The 22,943-nt window shown below is 41.0% G+C and overlaps 1 long non-coding RNA gene across 1 annotated transcript in view; it reads left to right on the top strand.

Moving 5' to 3' along the window:
- The first annotated feature begins 6,349 nt into the window (after window positions 1-6,349).
- LOC308481404 overlaps window positions 6,350-22,943 on the top strand; it is a 42,817-nt gene continuing 26,223 nt past the window's right edge. Inside the window, exon 1 of the long non-coding RNA XR_013988641.1 lies at window positions 6,350-8,660. This is a non-coding gene — a long non-coding RNA (uncharacterized lncRNA). The remainder of the gene's footprint in view (window positions 8,661-22,943) is intronic.

The raw sequence follows: 22,943 nt of genomic DNA, 5'->3' as shown, positions 1-22,943 counted from the left end.
ATAAATCAATAACAAGAAAACCAAGAAAAAGAAAACCAAGGTGACAGGGCAACAGAGTCAGCCAAAAACTACACAGGCTTTTTAAATTTAAAAAATCTACAAACAAAACTGTCTTAAGCAGCTGATGTGAGCTTAAAAATGCAGGGACCAAATGGATAGCTAATGGAGGGCAGTTACACAGGAAGGAAAGACCTTTGCAAGAACTTGCCTAGCTGCAACAAATGTTGAAATGCCCGGATGTTCCTCTCCATCAGATGCCAGGATATAGGCAGGATGGTATGGAAGGAGTTGCTCTATCGGCTATCCTGGACGCAAGCCATTTCAGGCTTTATAGGTAACAACTGGCTTTTTAATTTGCACCTGGAAAGTGTTAGTAACCCATACAGCTGTTATAGATGGGTACAATATGGGCACATATTTGATGCATATATAAGGTTTGAGTCTCAGGTAGATGTGCTTAGAAATAAAACCATGGAGAGACCTGGTCTGAATAGACACATTGGATTCTTATCTCATTATACACGATAAAGCTATTTTTGGCCATCTCATCCCTTGCTCTTTCCTGTAAGACCAATTGCAGTTATTAACAGTCGTCAACAGGTTTACCACACCTACCAGCCAATCACCCATTCCCACCACCCTTCTGAGTAATACCCCCCCACACACTATATATAAGGGTCTGGTGACTTCTGTTTCAGTGTATCTGAAGAAGTGTGCATGCACACGAAAGCTCGTACCAAGAACAAACTTAGTTGGTCTCTAAGGTGCTACTGGACTATATATATATATATATATATATATATATATATATATATATAATGAATATGGTCATGATTCTGGTCTTCTCTGTATCTTGGACCGGGTTTCTGTCACCCCTGAGGTTACTCCCATGCCCCTGGGATCTTGTGAGAACTTTTCTCCTGTGTGATTATGGGTGGAATGTGTGGTACATAACTATCAGACAATGCTGACTGCATTACAAGCCTTCTATGGAAGCTACTTTTCCATGGATAATCTCACAGCATGGCTGTAATGGGTGCTATTTTTCTAGATAAAGAACTCACCAGGAACACCTCCCTTGTTCTCTTATAATGGCAATGAGGCTTACATGAGGGGAGATGGAACTGAGTTCTGGTGAGTTCCAGCTGAAAGAAAAAGCTCTGGGGCCAGGTTTATCTGGATGTAGATGCAATTAAACTGGTTCCAGATCATTCAAATCTGGTTCCAGGTAATCTAAAGGTCAGTAATGACACTTTAAACTGAGCTGTGAAACCAGTGTGTAACGTGGAACTGCCAAGCCTTTTGAGCCCAGGGGCACATTTGCAAACTGAAGAAACTGCACGCACACACACACACACACACACACACACCCCACAACCTATTCTATTGGCTATAGCAGAACACCTCTTTCAAGTCTAATGTCAGTGGGGCCCCTGTGGGCACTAGGGAGGGCCTCTGTAGGGGGCATGTGCACTCATGGGCTCTGGCATAACCTACGCAACTGGTGCAAAATTGGTGTACAAATACAAGTTAGCAGGTTCTCCTCCAAGTCAGCCAAATTCAATTATACTTGCAGTCAGGCATAATTGTACCTATTGCCTTTTGGTACATCACAGATACACAACATCTTGCCATTTGTGTAATGTGAAAATGGTAGGAAACCTTAACAAATCCTGCCATTGTACAATAAGAATTCACGTACTGCAGTGTGGTGAACAGAGAATGAGACTTGGACCTGGGAGAGCTAATCTTATGTATAAACATCATAGAACTGTAGAGTTTGAAAGGGACCATGTGGCTCATCTTAGTCCACCATGGATATGTAAAGCAGCACATGAAACGAATTCCCCACACCATATGGACAGTTCAGAAGCTGCCACCAGATACTATTGTTGGAACATGGCAGGAAAAGTCTCTATATGATTGAGGAGATCCATGTGGCAACCATCTCTATTGCATCACTGGTATGAGTGCTCACTGCATATAAGCTGATTCAAGTCAAGTGGCCTCCATATGGCTTGAACAACATGTACTGAATAACAAGTACTGCTAGAAGCAGAAAAAAATTAATCAAAACAATAACAACAATATCTGGAGGGTGTTGTGTTGGCTACCCCTAATCTAAATAATGAAAGTAGCCCATCTTTGTTGCTGAACAAAGAGCTACATTCCACCAATAGCCATCATTTTGCAAGTTGTTTCCCATGAGCATTACATCTTTGAACAATATGTCCTATCTGCAGAGGCCAACAATGTTCCTGTTAATTAGCCGTTGTAAATACACTGGGTTACAAAACAAAACCAAAGACAAAAGAACCAATTAACCCAGTCCTGTGGGGAAAATATTAGCGCCCACCAATGACACTTGAAGTCTGGGGTGATATCATAAAATCGTAACTGGCTTAAATAGTGCAATGACTCTTGTCTTGTTATTTTGCAATATTCGCCACATGTGTGGAATTGAATCTGCACTTGTTTTAATAATTCAGCTCTTGATTTACGGCAACCCATTCTTTCCTGACCATTAATTTTTATGGGCCTTCATTTTCTGAATTACTAACACATGGTATATCTCAATTAGATTCTATTAGCATTTTACCATTTAAAACATGTAGATGGGGCACAGTCCTGAATTATCCCCATGGACACTTTAAAACACCATATAATGAAAATATTTAATATGGAAGGCTTTTCTGTTTGCACGATGTTATATATAACACCATGATCTCTCTGTCCCCTAGTGACTACTATCGTGGAACTGAATCTGATCACTTTGTAGTTCAATTTGTTCTTCATTTGATTTCATTGATCTCTAGGGAGCATGGACTTAGCCATCCTAGGAATGTCACATTAGATATGTGGCTAATATTAATTAAATAATATTATTGCTTCATACCCCTTTATGTGGGCAGGTTACTTTGAAGAAGGAACCTGTATATTCATTAAGAGCATTGGCAGTTCTGTTGGTCCAAAAGGACAACAATCCTTTGCAAACAGCAGCAGTAAAAACTGTCCAATCAGTGCAAAGATTTCTCCTTGCGCTGTAGAGCTCTCCCACTCTTTCCCTCCACACGCATGCAAGCAAAAATACTTTCATCCTAATGCCCTCCTTTGTCGCCCACCACTAAGGATAATCATGATTTGGGAGTACCAGGAACAGGGCGTTTTCAGCTGTGGCTTCACACTTGTGGAATTCTCTCCCCCAGTAACACCACATGACTCCCTCTCTTGTATTTCAAAATATCTTTAAAAGGTGTTTTTAAACCTGCTAAGCTATTTATTGTTGTGCTGAGTTTTCCCCCTCTGCCCTGCCCTAGTTGGATGATTTCCCTGAATGCTGTTTTTATTTTTTATTTTGTCATTTATTTTGCTTTTCGTTTATTGTGAACCACCTTGTGAGGGGAGGAAGAATGATCTCAAATAAGTAAATCCGTGTATAGAGTAGTGTCCAAAAATTGCATTAGTGGAAGACAGCAAATGACCTTTCTTTTCCCTTCCTCCCTTCTGTGACTCTTGAAAAGCCTTTTCAGAGGGATGAACAACAAGAGCTGTGTTGTATGGGGCTGCGGTGGAGAGAGGACTCAATCTGAGAGCCAGCATAGTGTAGTGCTGTCATTGGATTAGGACCTGGGAGACTAGGGTTCAAATCCCCACTCAACCATGAAACTCTCACTGGGTGACTTTAGGCAAATCACTGCCTCATCCTTCCCTACCTCACAAGGTTGTTGTGGGAATTAAATGAGGACAGAGAGAAGTGTTCACCACCTTGAGCTCCTTGGAAGGTGGGATATAAATGCCATAAATAAATAAAATAAACAATAAATCTGAAATTGGATAGAGGAATGTTGAACCACTGGTTGGCCACTTGTGCAATATTTTTCTGCGCAGTTTCAGATCATCCTCTTCCCTCATGCCCTCACAACTCTCTGGAAATGATTCTTTGATGGGTAATGGGCGCCAGAAGGAATGCAACCTGTTTCCTTCAACATGTGGGTTTGAAAAGCCTTTCAACTCTATGAACTTTAGCAAGAAAATTAAACCTCAGCAAAAAGCAATGTTGGGGAGGAATATTTTTAAAAATATTTTATTTCACTAGAGTTGTATCCCCTACACACACACACACATACCCTTACACACCTAGCTCTAAGTGGTTCACGTAAAATGTGCATTAAAATTATCAGTGAGAAAGCTGAAAACTAAACACAAATCAAAATATAAATAAAACACATTATATATATATGCATATGTATTTGAACAAAACAGTTGTGAGCAGGCACTGAAAACAGTACAGGGAAGACATCTGCCTAATGCCAATGGGCAGATAGTTCCAGGATGTAGGTGCTGCCATGCTGAAAGATTGATTTTGCGAAAATATCCCTTCAGCCAGCTATTCTGCTGCCCGCCCACAGCTCCATGCATGTACCGCGTTCTGCTAAATCCCTGTGCCTAACTGTCAAATGTATTTACGGAGCAGGTGGCCGATTAAAAGGCCATAGCTTAGCCCTCTATGCATAAAAAGTTAAGCTTCCTTTGAACTTTTTAATGACATTTTCAGCTTGCTTCTGTGGTGCCTAAGATACTTTCCCTTATCTGAGAGGAATTCTTTGATATAACCTTGGCGGTAGCCGTGCAACTGTTCAGTTGTAATTATGTGACTGCAGTGCTGAAGGATAGAAGGAAACTGTGGTAATGGATATACTCAGAAAGGATGGAGGGTCACATGTCAAATTGCCTTGGCTGGGAGACACTCTGTGACCCTGAGGGCAAAGTAATGATGATTACTATGGGAACCAATAATTCAGCACCACAATATATCGTAATATATATCAAGTGAACCCTCCATAAAGCAGGATATTCTCCAGTAATGCATGTTTAATTTTAGTATAATACAATGACTGAGAGGATTTTTTTTCTTTAAATGAGGTTTTTCCCTTTTAAACGAGCTTGAAATAATCCTAAGGCTGCATATTCTTTTGATAAAACTATTTTAGCAAATTCAATCCTGATGCAGAATGAGTTTTTTGCAAATTGCTATTTCCATTGATAATATAATTTGGCAAACCTGCCCTCTGTTACACATTTCTCTCTAGGTTTTTATTTTTATAGCCATAGGGTTTAGTATCTATAGACAAGTGTTCTCCCTCCTTCCAAGGCTTTTGTATATAGAGAGCACTTCTCTATAGAAGAACACTTCTATCCATGTATGTGTACTGTATCTTTATGTGCATTGATAATTGGCTTCCGGGTTACCTCTCATTTTGATATGGTGTCTGCTGCAAATATTGGAAGATTAGTTGTTTTTTATTATGAACACAGTTTAAAAGAAGTGTGTGTGTGTGTGTGGAGATGCTACACCTTGGAGACCTCTTGCTGATGTGCAGGCAAAGTAGATTTGGGAATAGCTGTCATGGGGAACAAAAGGGAAGAGTCAGCCAACAGTAAAGAGGCAAATAAGGAAAAATTAGAGGGACTCAGGAAAGAGTTGGGAGAGCGGAAAGCATTTGTCTGAAGACTTGGGAGTGAGTATGGATGGGCAGAAGGCTAATTTTGTTTTCCCATTTTTCCTATCTTTAATTTGGTTCTCCAGATTTCGATAGCAATTTGCATAATCTTCATGAAAAACTTTCAGCATTTTCACACGAATCTTTCCTGATGAACATATTTTGTATGCAGTTTTGACTAATGCACACATTTTCTGTGAGGGAACAACTTTTTGCATGTTATTTTTCATGTAAGCATGCATTTTTATGTCCCGTTTCACTTGATATCCATTTGTGTACACATTGGTTGGTTGGAGAATAGCATCTCAATATTCGGAGAAGTGTAAATTTTTGAAAGATAATTGAGATTCAGTTCATGTATAGGTTCAAGAAGATGCAAACAAAATAGAATTTCTCTGACATCTCTAGGAGAGAGTGGCTTTGGTGTGCAGAAAACAAAACAAAAAAGTTGTGAAAGGAGGCAAAAGACACAACTGCAGCCTTGGACTCCTCCCATTCATTTCACTGGATCTTCCTGCTAGATTGTGATGCTACTGAACTGCTAACATAGCTAAAATGACTTATATGTGTGGAGTCTGGAATAATTGCTAAGAACCTTTGGTGGCATCTGTTATGTATTGAAGTTCTCACCCTGGCCACCAGGGGTATTGTGTATATACTGTAGTTTTCACTCAGGTCCACGTAAGTTAATTTAGGTGGGAAACCCTGGGTGGTTGTTGTTACAGTGTTGACAGCCGGCTGCCTATAAAAGCAGGCCAGCTGAGCTGTTCAGTTCAGTTCAGTTCCAGCTTACTATAAAGAACCACTTGGAGAAATCTCTGTGTCAACTGCTGTGTCCACCCACAACTTAATAGTATCCAACTAAAAAGTTAGGCTAGAACAACAACTTGTAGCTGTACAATGTAACTTTGCTGCCTTTCTTTCTCCCCACATCCCCTTGAGCTTCCTGAATCTGCTCTGGGGGTTTCCACAACCTTCCCCCCCAAGCCAGATGGGAAATGGTAGGGGCAGATGGGGAGCAGAGAGGGAAGCAAAGTTCTACTGTGCAGCTAAAAGTTGTGCTAGCATAACTGTTTGTATTAAGGCAAGGGTTTAAGACAAAGATTGGGAACATGAGTTCCCCCAGGTGTTGCTGGACTGCAGTTCTGTCTATTGGCCACGCAACTTTATTCTGAAAATGTCTTGTGAATTTGTCACAAAAGACCACCGAGGGTTCAAATATTCTTTCAGAAAGACAGTCCAGTCACCCCCCAGAAAAGTGCAACTGGATGACTCCTTAAGGACAAAGGAGGAAGCCAAACACTCTTTTTCTTCTCAGTACCATGTAGCACATAAGACCAGAAGAAGACCTCTGTTGGATCAGGTCAAAGGTCCATCTAGTCTCATAGCAGCCTGTTCTCAAAGTGGCCAATGAGACACCTATGGGAAGCATACAAGCAGGACTTGAGTGTGTAGGAATGATAATATGCTCTAACTGCGTTTGGTCACATATTGTTGTTCTCCAGCTTCTTTAATCTCATTTTGCAATCAAATATGAAATACTAGCATGGTCAAATGGGCCAAAGCACATTTAATTTTCATGGTTCTTGCTTCCTCCTGTTCTCAACAAAGAAGCAAATTAACAACCAGTCCTTCATCTTACATATATTTATGAAGACAGGATTATGGCAACATGAGTTGAAATTTTAATGGAAACAATATTCTGCCCCTGGAAAGATTTATATCAATAGCTATGTAAGCAGTAATAACTAGTAGGAAATTGCAAATAATTAGAAGGATTACAAGCTGTGTTTGCCCATTATTCATGTCTAGACTCATAGATAACCCCCCAGTTTTATTTATCTCACCTGTTGTCCCTTTCTTGGTGCTCATTACTTTGCTAATTGCAGGTAATCGGGTGACTTATGTGACTGCTACATACAGCCATGCTAATGAAGGATGTTGTGCAGGAAGATGGAATCTAAAATACATCTAGTAAATATTTTGCCAATGGAAATATTGGAGATTACTTGACAGATTCGACCTTTCCCCCTCCATTTATCATACCCTTGTATTCTTGCCTTTTCTTCTTTTTAGCTTGTCTGAGGGTCAAACTAGACATGATGTAAAATGTGTTTTTGTATTTAATGTGCATCCCGTCTCCCCAGTGGCTCCTTTAACCAAAGAGAAGTATGCTGGAAGCACTGATTGTGGATCTCCCATCTAGTATGGCCTTGATACAACACTTCTATAGACTTCTGCATTTTGTAGACTGTATGTTTGCTTCCTTAAATCAAACTTCTTTACCTGTTTTATACACTGGCCTAGTTCATGTACTAAAGGGGAAGCTTTATAGCTGGGACAGAGTCATTAAGAAACCGTCTAAATCTGCACAAGCAAAGATCTGTTGATGGGTATAATATACTAACTCCATTAATAAGGATAAAGCAAATTTTAGAATGACTGAAGATTGATCCATGGTAATTATAAAAGGGACTGGTCAATTTTAACTGCTAGGCTTTTTGCAGTGCAGTGCTTTATGTGTATTTGAAATCACATATGCAAATATAAAATGACAAGAAATGGCATAATCAATGAACAAAATGCTGAGATAATCAATGTAGCTTTACAGAACGCAATGTACAGCATTCGTGATTCTTTTTGTTGGGTGAATGGCATATACAGCGTTCTAAAGCTTCGATCTTCTGAAAAAAAAATTCCATCACAATCCAAAATTCACAGTTATCCAGATTACTTACTAGCGATGCTAAAGACCCTAATGTTATATATTTGCAGGAACATATTAGAAGGTAACCAGATCTGCTATGGTTTTAGAAAGATAAAGCTTGCAATATACAAAATGATAACTCAGAAATGTAACTTTCTACATTTAAAAAAAATTTGGGGGGGAGGTTGGTTAAATGTGTAGCTTCCACATTATTTCTCCACTCTGACCAATTAGCTGAGTTGAGTGTTTGAATATTCTCTATTACATATTATAATCACATCAGAAGCACTACATATTTCTCACCCCCAATGAAATAATTCAAAATAATATTATATATCACTGTTAACAATGTAATTGACACCAGTAAGTTAATAAGTATTCTGATCTGCGAATGAAAAAGGTCAAATGCACAATGAAGATGGCTGTCAGATTTCTGGTTGGATTTAAAAATGGTAAGTGTAAAATTTGACTTGACTTGGTCTGTGTCACAGGTTTAAGTTATCCTGAACTGATGCCTTTTGATAACCTGATGGTGATATTATTATTATGTATTAAATTTGTATACCACCTTCATCCATAGAACTTAGGGTGGTTCACAGCATAAAAATAAAAACACAAATACATAATTAAACAAGAACAAGAAGGGGGGACGCATAACCTCCCCCAAACACATTTAAAAGGACACAGAGTGTTAATTAGTCAAAGGCCTGGTTGAAGAGAAACCTTTTCTCTTGGCACCTAAAGATATATAATGAAGGCACCAGCCAAACATCCCTGGTGAGAGTATTCCACAAATGGGGAGCTATTGCAGAAAAGGCCCGTTCTCATGTTACCGCGCTCTGGACCTCTTGTGGAGGAGGCAAACGAAAATCGGCCTCCATTGATGATTGTAGGGTCCAGATTATGGGGAAAGGCAGTTCCTGAGGTACTGATACCCTCCAGCATTTTTCCGATGAAAATAGGGACGTCTCATTCTATAATGAAAATTTTACGATTTATACCCTACACATCTTACTGGGTTGACCCAGCAACTCTGGGCAGCTTCCAACATATATAAAAACATAATAAAACATTAAACTTTTTTTAAAAAAAACCTCTATACAGGATTGCCTTCAGACAGCTTGGGGAGTGGATAACTCCATACCCTCCAACATTTCTCCAATAAAAATAGAGACATCCTAAGGAAAAGTGGGACATTCCAGGATCATATCAGAAACCGGGCATTGCAGTCCTGAACTGTTTTGCGCTTTAGAGGTCAAAGCCAGCACTTTGAATAGGGCCTGCAAACTAACTGGCAGCCAGTTCAGTCAGGCCAGGATCAGTGTAATAGGCTCAAACCGTCTTGCCCCAGTGAGCAACCTGGCACTCAACTATACAGCTGCAAATAAAATGTTTTAAGCGTGTTTTAAATGCAATACACAATGTGACACTAGATGGCAATGGTGAGCCTTGTGGAAAATTCAATGTATTTTTAAAAACACTTTTTTTTCTTTTTCCCCCCTGAATGTTTTTTAAATGTGTGTAGATTCCACCCAGGTTGCCAAACTCTGCACCCTGAGCAGTAATCTGAAAGCCTCAGGCTTTTTGTTTTTTAAAAAAAACACAGTTGTGTTTCCCTTCGATCAGATCACATTCTGCAGCATGCACAATCTTTCTAGAAATGGAGTGCTGACATTTCACAGCGGTAATTTCTCCTTAATGGAATGGCTTTAAATATAATGTGTTGGTATCTCACTGCTTCTTCTCTCGGTTCCATTTCTTTAAAAAAAACAAAAACCGGGTATGCCTACACTCAGTAGGAACATGACAGCCGTGGCAAGTGCTATCCAGTCCTCAAGTGCGCATAATTGCTCGCTGATGCTTAGTGGCTTTTAAGTAAAGGTAGAAGGTGTCATTTACTGGCATTATCTTCCATTTCACTGCCAATGGGGAGCACAAGGATGATTTCAGAGGTAAACCTTCCCCTGCAGAAGGAAAGTAATAATTAATGACAGAGCTTCATGCAAAGGAGCACCAGGAATCACAATGGGCTTTAACAAACAATTGATGTGGGAAGAAAGGACATTTTATTCTCCACTGCTAGACAGTGGTTTTATCCCTTTTAAGACAGAGCAGCAGGGTTCTTCTTAGAATTACACATTTAACATTTTGAGGATGCTGTGGGTTACCAGGGGACCTGATGTTGCAAAAGAGTTGAAAGATATTACTTGTCTTACTTACAGAGGTTGGGGGCGGGGATTCTACTGAATCCTTAGCCAACTTTATTCAGTGCAGGAATAGTCAGCCTTGGTGATTTAAAGCAGCTAAAAATAAACGCATTGAGTAAAACTAAAGGTCCTTTCCCCCTTGCGTGCTGGCTTGCATTTCCTGTTTCCAGTTATAGGTTTGAAAACTGAGCAGGTTAAATGGATGTTTGTGACACATTGAGTCTTTAAATAGAGTTTAAATGGTTCTGGGACCCTGGTTTCGCTGCAGGTCTATGACTTACATTGAATAATGTGCATTCTGTTGTCCAACTTTATGTCTAGGCTTCAGGAAATCCTAGTACAATGTCTGTGTATCCACAGCAAATATGATTGAAGCGCAAAGTGTGGAAGATGCTATTCTCACCAGACTCTGATCTTCTGCTCTGTTTAGCAGTGCAACATTTGAATCTTCAGGTCAATGGTGCCTTTGATGGATACCCTCATGAATCCTAAATATGCCAGTGCGTTCATGGTTGTATTTGAACATGCGATGTGTTCTCGTCTGTGAAAGCTTATACCACGTGAACATTGTTAATGTGACACAGAACTCTTTCTTGGCTTTGCCACAACAAAGTCTATTTGTGGAGGGGACGCAGGGCCACATGCACCAGCCCAAATCCCTCCAGTCCCAAAACCTCCAGTGATAAGCAGGAAGGTCTGAAGGGTGACTTACAACCCTCTCCATGACTGGAAACACTGTGTGGTCAAGCATCTCATAGATGTTCAGCCAAACATGCTTTCAGCCTCTTTTTAGACCTTCCTGCGCACGTGAGAGAGGTGGAGGGGGCAGGGGAAGTGCATGTGAGCCGTCCATGGATAGAGTTTAAGAATGGCTGAAGAGAACTAGATACTTTTATCCCTCTGTGATTTATTCCCATAGAGTTAGTGTCAGTGAGTGTCAGGAGTCCAGGTTCCCAGCTTGATAACACAGTAAGCGTAGCTAATTAAAAAGGTGGATTTATTTAAAAAACAACTAGATAGCTCTGGACGGCTCTAACAAAGCCACCGGCACCATTACTCAAGATGACCCTTCTGAAGACTCCTGGCGTCGACAAAAGATATTGCACTTACGAACCTTACATCTCTTGTTTTGCTTCCTATCTAGTAGCCCTCCCATTTGCCGACTCTTTGGACTTAGTGGATCTGCTCCTACCTCTTCCTTTTCTGAGAGGCTGTCTCTGAGTTCATTCGCGCCTTTTTGTGCTTCTGGCTAGTTTTGACTGTGTTCTAGCCTGCTCTCAGCTATTGCCTTAACAGCCTGCCCGTCAAGGTCAGGAAGAGCTGAAGTCTGCAGCTGCTGGCTTCCCCTGCCTGAGTAACATCAAAGCCTCTCTGTTCCTGGCTGCTTTCTGCAGTTGGCTGCAAACCTTCGCTTGGAGCTGGCTCATTCCTGACAGTGAGGATGTTCTTTACTCTTTGTAAGTAAGGCCAGTTGGAGCCAGATCAGAGGAGACTATAGATGGTGCAGGATGTGTGTAGTCACTCCGTGATGGTGCCAAACAATGGTGTGGATAGGAGTGATTCAGGGTGATTTTACCCTACCCAAGATGCACCAAGTTGGATCAGAGCCCCCAGAAGCCTCATGTTGATCTGCTTCTGTACTCTCATCTGTTCTGTGCATTCATTACTTAAAGCAACTTGGAAACAGGTTGGAATTATATTTTTAAGCACGTATACACAACAAATCTTGGGACTAAGGCACACCCCATGCATGTGGTTTCTGCAGTGGGATTCGGTGAGTGCTGGAGCTACAGGAGTGGGCAAACCCAGGAACACCTGCACCAGTCAAAAGTTTCTAGGAACAATCCAGGTGTCTCATTCTTTTATAAACTGTATTAACATCTCCAGATTGTTGTGGGAGTTAAAAATCCACTTGGCTGCTCAGCTTCGTATATACTCAGATGGAATCACGGTGCTACCCTGAGCATTGAGAGACTATAAAGTAGAGTGAAGCCTACTAAAACAAAAGGCATTGCTTAAGAAGTTGTCGCACATTGCAGAATGGCAGCAGAACTCTCCTGCTATGTCGCCACACTTCAATGAACCCAATTTTTCCCCAATTAATTCTTGAAGCGTGGGAGTTTTGCTGCTTAGCAGAGGCTCCTTGGATAGCTCAGCCAGCTCGTGTTTCATACTATCATTCATTTCCCTTTTTAAAAAAAGGAGTGCTGAATGAAGGTTACATTTTAACTATCTACGGACTTCGGGATCCTGGGTATGGAAAATGGGTCCTGCTGGTTCAGAACAAGTGTCCGCTTAGCTGCTGATGTGTTATATTAAATGAGCGTACAATTTGTGTGCCTGTATATACCTAAATAGTATCTGTGTACCCAATAGTTGAGCTGTACGACATTTTGTACCTGTGTTCAATCTACTATGTGAATGAGTCTCATTTGATCTAACATCATCCTTTAAACCGTGACCAGAAATACACAAGTTAGAAAAGGGGCATTCTTCCAGGCTTTGTTCCCCAGAAACTGGTATTCAGAATACTTTTCTTTGGCCACCCTATACCTACTTCTGATAAATTTCAGATTCAGGTAGGTAGCCGTATTGGTCTGACACAGTCGAAATATGGAAAAAAAATTGTCCAGTAGCACCTTAGAGACCAACTAAGTTTGTTCTTGGTATAAGCTTTCATGTATCTGAAGAAGTGTGCATGCACACGAAAGCTTATACCAAGAACAAACTTAGTTGGTCTCTAAGGTGCCACTGGACAATTTTTTTAAATTTTTGATAAATTTTAGTATGTGGTCCTAAGTTCTATTATTGTGAGAGAGAAAGGAAGATTTGTATTTTCCAACTTTTTTGATATTTCTATAAACCTCTTTCATTTCTTCCCCACCCTGCTTAATCATCTTTTTTTCTAAACTAAAAAGCTCCAAGTATTTTAGGTAGTCTTTCCTCATAAGGAAAGCACTCCAACTCACTTGGTCTCTTCTCTAGTATGAAATTTGCCTTTTCTCTGCTGCTGCTGCTGCTGCTGCTGCTGCTGCTGCTGCTGCTGCTATATGCAGAGTTGACATTTTTACGGAGAAGTCCACTGATATTTTTTTCTGGCAAATGACAGACAAATCATTTATGAAGAAGTTAAAATAGCACCAGTCCCAAGCTGTTGAGTGGAGCACAAATATGACACCTGTGCTGAGAAAACTGCTGATCAGCTACAAAACTATGTTCAAGGTCTTGTTGATGAAGGGAGGGGATTTATATTGTTGGTGTGTGTGCTGCTCTGGGATCCTTAGGGAGGAATCAATCAGTCAGTCAATCGTTTTATTTGTATGCCGCCTTCCCAAAATTAAAAACATGCTCAAGACCACTTTCAACATGTAAACAATTCCGTAATTACAAACATAAGAAAAAGTAGTCGTAAACAATAAAAATACATCAAAAAGTATACAACCAGATTGAACAATTTCCACATAAATCATAAGAAAATCTAAAACACACAAAAAAATTACTATCTGTAACAGCAACAACCACCACCCCTCAACAAAACCTGTTAAGGATGGTATATAAATTTAATAAAAAAATTAAAAGTTCTGAACAACCACACCCTACAGAATATCCTAGGCTGGTATCCCCAAAATGGGCATTTTCTGCTGTTGCCACTGTACTGTGGAATGATCCCCGCCGCCGCCGCCACCATACGTGGAAAAGCAACCATCAATTGCTTCAGACATCTTATAAAGATTTATCTTAGTTAGACAGGCATCCCATAAGATTGGACTCTGACTTATGTGTATGAATCCACTCACTATGTTTCATTTGCTATAATGTGCTTTTGAATGGTTTTATACTGCTTTCTGGTTTTTTGCTTCAGTGGATACTGGTTTTATATTGCACATAGTCTACACAGAGTAGAGACCAGCTTAAGTGTTGCTTGAAAGTAACCATTATTGGCAACAAAAAGAATGCTATATGCCAAAAAATGGAGGTACCATAGAGTGGTATAACAAAATTTGGGATGAAACTTTGATGGTGAAGTTAACATATTTTACCAGATGTGGGAAACAAAATCAAAGGCAATATCATTTTTGTCAGGATGGAACCACACACACACACCCTGTAATATTATAGAAGACATGGACTTTTTCCTAATAATTGTTATGGTGTTACAAATTTAATTTTGGTTTAATTTTGCTTCTTTGTTGGGCTTTCTCCTTTTGAAGCATGTATTGGGGCACATGTCAATAACAACAACCAAGAAAAACAAGACAAACAAATAAAAAAGGAAGAAAAACAGCACTGGCATATAACAAAACCATGAAGCAAAATATACCCTTTCATTGCTCCTGGTTACAGGCAGAAATGGGTTCTTGGGTCCTTGAGAATTAAATTATAAAGTTCAGCCCCACGTTAGAAAGAGGAGATCAAGAAGGATGATAAGCACATGCATTTTTTAAAGGTTATATTTTACATCAGGATTTTATAATGGCGACCCTGCAGAAGCCTTGCTAAGTTAACCTCTGCTCAAATCGTTATGATTTGGTGATAAAAAAGAAATCTTAATTCTATATTCCGCCTAACCTTAGAATTCACCTTATAAAATGCATTCCTTATGAACCTCCATTTCAACTTCAGTAATATCCTTTTCAGTGAAATCATCATCTTTAAAGGGAATAAATTAATTAGCACCATCTCTTTCCCTTATTTGGTCATCAATTAAATCTGAGAGATATGCTATCCACGGAAATGTCTGCTCAAGCAGTATGGAAATGGAGGAGAAGATGCTGCCTTGATTAGTGGGTCAGATCAGGGAATGGATGGTCCCTATGGACACAAGAACCCCAGGCATGCAGGTCTGTTGCTAGGCAACCATATTGATCCTCACCAGCATCTTCTCAGACAGTCTCATCTGCTCTTGAACACCACCGTTTACAGCAAGGCAGCAGTTAAATACTTGGCTTTAATATTTATGAAGTAAACATTTAACTGTTTGAGATTGAATGCAGAATGCAATTTGCTATTCTCTTTCTTTCTTTTATACATTAATAGCCTATCTTAGTAGGTTTCCTTGTTGGGTTCCCACTGCCAGGGGGTAGAATGTATCTCTCTGAATCACTGATCATCTGGTCTGGTCTTGAAGCCCTCTGAAGAGAGACTGAGGAGTGGTAGGTCAAAACCTCAATCACATCTGTCATTGCGTGGACAGGCGGAGACCCCCCCCCAAGCCCCAGGCGACTCCCGGGAGGAATAATGACACCTGACAACATGCTATGGGGATTAAAATTGGCCACAACTTTATTAAATTCTCAGATGTAGGAAGACCTTGGCTTAGGCATTGGGCGTTTATCCCTCCCAGTCCCCAGCCAAGGATCTGGGGAACATCAGGGTTATCTAAAGTGGGTGGGGATTGGACTGACTCTGGAGAACATCTTTTCAAGCAGAGAGCCCGTATCTCTCTGAATCATTGAGGATGGAGGAGAGAGGAAAACATCCAGTTGCATAAGGAGAAGTCATTCTGCACCCACATTTATTTAATTGAATCCCACCCTATGTCTATTTTTCCTCTTTTATTTCATTTTTTAAATAAAATAAACATTATAATTGTTTCATCAGCAAGGAATTCTAATTATGTGTTGCTCCAGTTACGAGTACAATTTTTTAAAAAAACCATTTCTATAACTTTGAAACATATACCATTGTGGCAAAAATGCTTGCGTTCATTGCGATTAATTTTTAATGCATGCTCTTCTTTACACTAGTAAGCGAGTGCAAGAGAAATGTCTTCTTGCTCAATCTGGTTTTCAGATATAGTTGTTTGTTTCAATCGAAACTAAATTACACTTAATTCTTGTTGAAATCTATGGGGTTCAGAGTATAGTCCTGCACATGTGTACTGAGAGGGAGATCCCACTGAGTTTAGTGGAACTGAATTCTAGGCAAATGGGGACAGGATTGCAGTCTTTTCACATCGATTTCAATGGGATCTAACAGTGTGAACAGTGAATCCAGCCCACCAATGTGGGTTGAAATCCAGCAATGTTTTTACCCCTAATGCTCATTGTTCCTCATAGATTTTGCAGAGGGAGAGGAAGTTTAAATTTCACCACCCCTTGGCTGCAGTGCAGATGATGACATACCCTGACAACACACACAGAGACTGGGTATTTAATTTTGAAAAATGAAAGATATGGTTGCCATTTATGTTGTTAGCATCATGTGTAGTTAGGCTTCAATATGCTTTTTTTATTTCATTCCCTGAGAACTTCATGGTCAACCCCTTTGAAGGTCATAAGGCCAGTGCTTTTTTTGTTTTAAAAAATGTTTAGAGGTACTCTCGTTTACCTACTCATACTGGAATACTGCCCCTCAATGAAGCCAAACTTAGATTCACAAAATGTTTAAGGGTACACATACCCCTGCATCCCCCCAGAAAAATCACTGCATAGGCTTATTTTTACACTAGAAGCAATGCCCCTAATTTACTTGGTACATTTCAGTCAATATGATACAGATTTTCACAATGATTTCATCCTTTCTATTCATTACAGCTTATTGATCAATTTTCTATTTAGTAACATGTCAGGATGTCTTCTTTTAAAATATTTAAATCTAGCACTTGGGACCCCATCACAAAATACTGGTCTGGACTTTTTATTCTTATTAATATGGTTGTGAAGAATATGTTGTTGTTTTTTTCCCCCACTTTATGAATAGCAATGGTGTCATAATACTTTTTTTTATTTCTGTTTCACCCGACATTAATGATCTTTGTAGAAGCTGCTCCTGCTAAATTGCTTCCAGCTCTCAGACCAGCATTATCACAATTGCACAGTGATGACATGATAATTTTATACCCCACACCATTAAGTCGGTTGGAAATAAATTACAGCCATCAGCCATGATAAAACAGAGTCAAATGCATTAACAGCATCAGAGTCTCTCATTACGATGGTACTATAAATGCACACTGCCACTTCAGTCACACAAAACATTTGTTATCCACTTCCACATGGTGTAGATTGATGTCTTTACAGAGGAAATGGATCTGGACTATGAAATCATACAGAGCATTTCCCAAAGCACCCATGGCCAGCCCTATCATTAGATGGAGTGAGGCAACGGCCTCTGGCAGCAGATGCTTGGGAAGGCATAGAAGTGTTGGAGGAGGGAGCTATGTGTGCTTCTGAAACCTGCTCTGCCCCCTGTAAAGCCTCAGGGGTAGTGGAGGGTGCTGACCTGTCCCCAGTGTGGAAACAAGGTTCAACTACAGAAGGTCAGAATCATGCTTAGGCCTTGGTGTTTTTTACCGCAGAAGCTTTTGATCTCTGGCATTTCCAGGTAGGGCTAGGAGAGAGCCCTGTCCAAAATCCTGGAGTGCCATGACAGTCAGTGTATGCTAGCTAGGTGGACCAAGGGACTGATTTCGTATATGGCACTGGTATTCAACTGGTGGGTCAGCACCCACTACTGGGCTATGGCCTGGTCTAAAATGGGTAAAGGTGCAGCACTATCACCATATAAAGATTCTGTGAAGAGAAGAGAAGAGAAGAGAAGAGAAGAGAAGAGAAGAGAAGAGAAGAGAAGAGAAGAGATGCATGAGTGGGTCAAAAAGGAGTCACAAATCTCAAAAAGTTGAAGACTGCTGGTATAAAGTCAATTTCTATGTCCCGAACTGCCCACTTGGCAGGTTATTGTATGTGGAATGGGAAGAGGAAGGCACCAGCTTGTCTCAGGCTGAAAAATGCCTGAGCCAGCTCTGACCCTGCACTAGGTTTTGTGTGATTTTACTATACAGTGGTACCTCAGGTTACAGACGCTTCAGGTTACAGATGCTTCAGGTTACAGACTCCGCTAACCCAGAAATATTACCTCGGGTTAAGAACTTTGCTTCAGGATGAGAACAGAAATCGTGCTCCGGTGGCGCAGCGGCAGTGGGAGGCCCCATTGGCTAAAGTGGTACCTCAGGTTAAGAACAGTTTCAGGTTAAGAAATGACCTCAAGAACGAATTAAGTTCTTAACCTGAGGTACCACTGTACTAGTAATGGCAGATGCTGGAGAGCGGTCTGAACCTTTCAGCCACCACTATGAAGTGGCAATCAGAGTGGAAGAGCCAGATTTGTGTTTTTTTAAAAAAACTATTTTTAGTTGTGTTTATGATAATGTTTGTACATCAACTTGAGAAGCATGTAAATTAAATAATAATCATAGTACCTGTATAGTTCAAAACTGCAAGAGAGCTTTGCTTCCAGTCTGGCCAGAATTTGATCAGCCACCAAAAACCTAAGTGAGACCAAAAACGAATCAAAGAATCAAAAAGAAAAATGTGATGTTTTGTGATATGGCGTTTTTGAGCATGATGTGCCTTTGCATTGGAATTGGAACTAAGAGAGTGAAAGAATGAATGTGGGCTATGCATGGTTATGAATAAAATAAATGATGGAGGAGCCTGCGTGATAACTCTGTTATTAACGTAACTCTAACTTCTAATACAGATCACATTACTAGGCCACATTTCATACTCATCTCCTCCTTATTAATGCAAATAAATGTGAATAATTCCCATGGTGATTCTTATGACATCCTGATGAATGCTGGAGGGGAGTGTATTTGGTACTGTTCCAATAAAATCCCAATGAATTCAAAGCATTCAGACACTTTGAAGAAAATGTGAGCACTTGGCACTGTAGACTGACCCCATTCTGGAAACATCTATGAGCACAGCAAAGCCTCAGGGACTTGTAAATATGTGTCAGAAAATGAGGACAGCAAGACTTGAAGAAAAGTATGCTGAAGGCCATGCATAAATGCTGTCACAAATGAGCCTTGTGACCAGAGCTGGCACTACCATCAGGCAGAGTGAGGCAGCAGTCTCGGGTGGCAGATGCTGAGGGAAGGCAGCAACGGCCCCACAATTATTCCCCTCAGAGTCACCTTGACTAGCCTGCTCTGCACCTCCTAACTTACCTTGCTGCTTCAGCTGGGATAGAAGATGCAGTCTCATCATCACCAGTGTCAAAATAAGACTCAGCAGCTGGTCAGGCCAGGTTCTGTGTGTACAATGGTGGGGGCTACTTTATCCTTGTCTTAGGCAGCAAATTGTCTCGGGCCAGCCCTGCCCATGACCCAGTTTCATGAGCTGTTGCACCAGTAAACCATGAATGTCTTTTGCACTTGGCTCCAGCTGGTGGATTCTGGGGCGGCAGCAAAAACCGAAGCAGATCTCGCAAACCTAACACCTAACCACCTTGGGGTAGGCACAATTATTATACCCGTACTGCAGGTTCAGATGAGGCTAAGAGAACAGTGGCTTACCTATCTAGTAAGATTATGGTCAGAGAGAGGCTTTCACCAGGGATGACACGGTACACATTCTCATCCACCATTTTACACCAGCTTTTTCACACCCAGTGGTAAAATCAATATTACCAGATGGGTTTAAGGCAGGATGCAACAGCTCCACTCCCTGGGGTGACTTACCATTAATCCTATGGAAATGCATGGATATTAATCAGCTTAAATGGACATGCTCCTGCATAATGACCTTGTGGATCAGATTGATATGGAATGTGAAATAAAAGAGCCACAAATGCAAGCAGTACTGAGATAAGTCTTCCCCAAAGCGGTGGCGGGGGGGACGGGGACGAGACCATGGTTAGAAATCAGTGCATAAACAAATTAGGGAGTAAGGCATCAAAATTAATTTCTCATGTGATGGGGAATATTGGAAAGATTGCTACTAACTCCCACATGCAGAACAATTGGCATGGATAAAGAAAAGCAAAAACTTAGTGTCTGGATAAACCCTGTGGGGTGGGTAAGATTGGTCAGCCACAACACCTGATTGGTAGATCCCTTGATGCTGGGTTCAATCTGGCCAATGGGGTGCAGTCCAAACGGATCAAGGGAGCTTTATATACCCATGCACGTGACCCAGAGCTTCCTCTTTTGGTGTGTGCATTCAGAACACCTGCCCACCTCTTCCTACTTTTAGGGCTTTGCGCTTGACCTTGCTATGCCGTTGTGTGTCGTCTGTCATTGGGACAGGGGCACGGCAGGAATTTTCCCACTTGGCTGATTGGCTGTTGCCATTAGGGTTTTGCCTGCAGCATAGCAAATCGTCACAACTTGTAAGTTTGTGGATAGGCTGTGGTTCAGGTGATAGGGATGGGAGAACACTCTCGCCATCCCTATGTGAAGGGTATTCTGTTAAAGGAATCCAGGGAGTCAACTGGTTTGGTCAACCCTTGAGAGGGGGCTGTGCCTGTGCCTGAGTCCAGGGGGACATCTGGGTGGCGGACATAGTCTGTTCCCGACTTTCCGCCTATCCAGGTGTTCACCATTGGCTGACCTATGCTGGAACCCTGGGTCAGCACTACCTGCATGGCAGGGAGCTAGTCAAACCAGAGCCTACACTTTCTGTAATCAATAAAGTTGTGGCCTAAATTCTGCCAAAAACCAAAATTTGAGTCAAGTGTGAATTTATTTAGGGGGGAGGTTTCTGGGTCTGAACATGCAAAATAGTAGCAGAAAAGCAGGACAGAGGAGCAGATAGCAGAAAAAGCCACAGAAATATATTCTGTGCTTCTTTAAGCAGCCAAATGCAAAGCAAAGGAAAAAGAGTTGACATTTTCATCCTGGACATCCATGTGTGTCATGTCAACCCCCTGAGAACTTGAATGCATATAAAGCCAAAATGAAAAAGCAACCCATGTGCACCATAAACACAAAGCAACTAGGCAAGCTTGTGTTTACTGCTATTTTGCTGGCATTTCTTTTATCCTACACAAATAAATAATGCATACAAAAGCGCCAGTTATGCTTTATATACCTGCCCACAAAATAGTGTACTTTTTTTCATTTGATGAAAGTAATCTATAGCTTTTATAGGACTCATGATGACTTTTATTGGATTCTTTATATTTCTTCAGTTTTCCGTCCTACTGCAAGGTAGTCTGCTGGGTTTTCTTTCTGTCTTCTCATAATCTTGACTTGATTTTCAGAAGTTACATTATCGGCTCCAACAAAACAAACCAGGAAAGAGACCTTAGGGTTGTAATGGAAAGCAAAATGAAGCTGTGGACTCAGGGTGGGGCAGTGTAAAATAGAGATCATTACAAAAGGTAGCTGGCAATATTGTAACTCAGTGATACAAATCTATGATGAGACCACACTTGAAATACTGTACATTTCTGTATAACGAAGAATATTTGCAAATAACAAAGAATATTCTGCACCTGCAAAAAGTGCAGAAAAGGGAAAACAGTGGTTGGAAGGTCTGGAGAAATTTCCACTAAAATGAAAGGTATAAAGTGTGGGATTTTTTTACTTTAGGGAAAAAGTGAGTGGGAGAGGACAGGGCAAGAGTTTATACAATTATGCATGGTGTGAATGAATTTGACTTTGTTGTCCAGGACTGTTTGTATGGAGTGGTGCATATTTTTCTATCTGTTACATATCCTTGTTCATTGGGGACTATGCAGTTAACTTAGACACCTAGCAAACACCCTGAGGCTGAAGTATCAAGGTAGTAAAAACCCCACTGTTTATGTAAGAGATGACAGATCTCTCAGCTAAAGGGTTTTATGACTTCCTGAGGTCCACTGGTCCTCTTTTAAAGACATTCACTTGGGTCTTCGCAGTGCCAAGCAGTGATGCTTGAGGAATTTGGGGCACCATTCAGGCCTCCTTTGAGAGAAAGGGCATGATATCAATTTAGGTTATCATTGCATTATGGTGGTGATTAGTACTATTAGTTTTACTACTGGGATTTTGTGCTGTCCATACCACATTTGGAGTTGGTACAGTGGTACCTTGGTTGTCAAACAGAAGTGAGTGTTCAAGTTTGTGAACGCTTTTTGGAAGCCGAACGTCCAACTTGGCTTCCGCAGCTTCCCATTGAGTGCAGGAAGCTCCTGCAGCCAATCGGAAGCTGCGCCTTGTTTTTGAATGGTTCCAGGAGTCGAACGGACTCCCGGAACAGATTATATTTGACAACCAAGGTATATACTTTTGAGTAAGCATAAGGGCACTAAGGTGCCAACACTAAACCGACTTACCTGAGAGTAAGTCCTGTTAATTTAGTGCTACTTACTCTGAGCAGAGATATTTAGAAAGGTAAAGGGACCCCTGACCATTAGGTCCAGTCGTGGCTGACTCTGGGGTTGCGGCGCTCATCTTGCTTTATTGGCTGAGGGAGCCGGCGTACAGCTTCCGGGTCATGTGGCCAGCATGACTAAGCCGCTTCTGGCGAACCAGAGCAGCACACGGAAACGCCGGAGCGGTACCTATTTATCTACTTGCACTTTGATGTGCTTTCAAACTGCTAGGTTGGCAGGAGCAGGGACCGAGCAATGGGAGCTCACCCCGTCATGGGAATTCGAACCGCTGACCTTCTGATCGGCAAGTCCTAGACGCTGTGGTTTAACCCACAGTGCCACCCAGCAATATTTAGGCTTGTGCTATAAGGTGACCCTATGAATATACACTGAGCACACATTGCCGCCCCATCAACACCCCTTGGTGTGAACACAACCAGAAAC

The sequence above is a fragment of the Podarcis pityusensis genome, assembly GCF_964106645.2.
Source record: "Podarcis pityusensis genome assembly, chromosome: 7".
NCBI lineage: Eukaryota > Metazoa > Chordata > Lepidosauria > Squamata > Lacertidae > Podarcis > Podarcis pityusensis.
The sequence above is the reverse complement of the archived record's forward strand: the minus strand, read 5'-3'. Positions and strand labels throughout refer to the sequence as shown.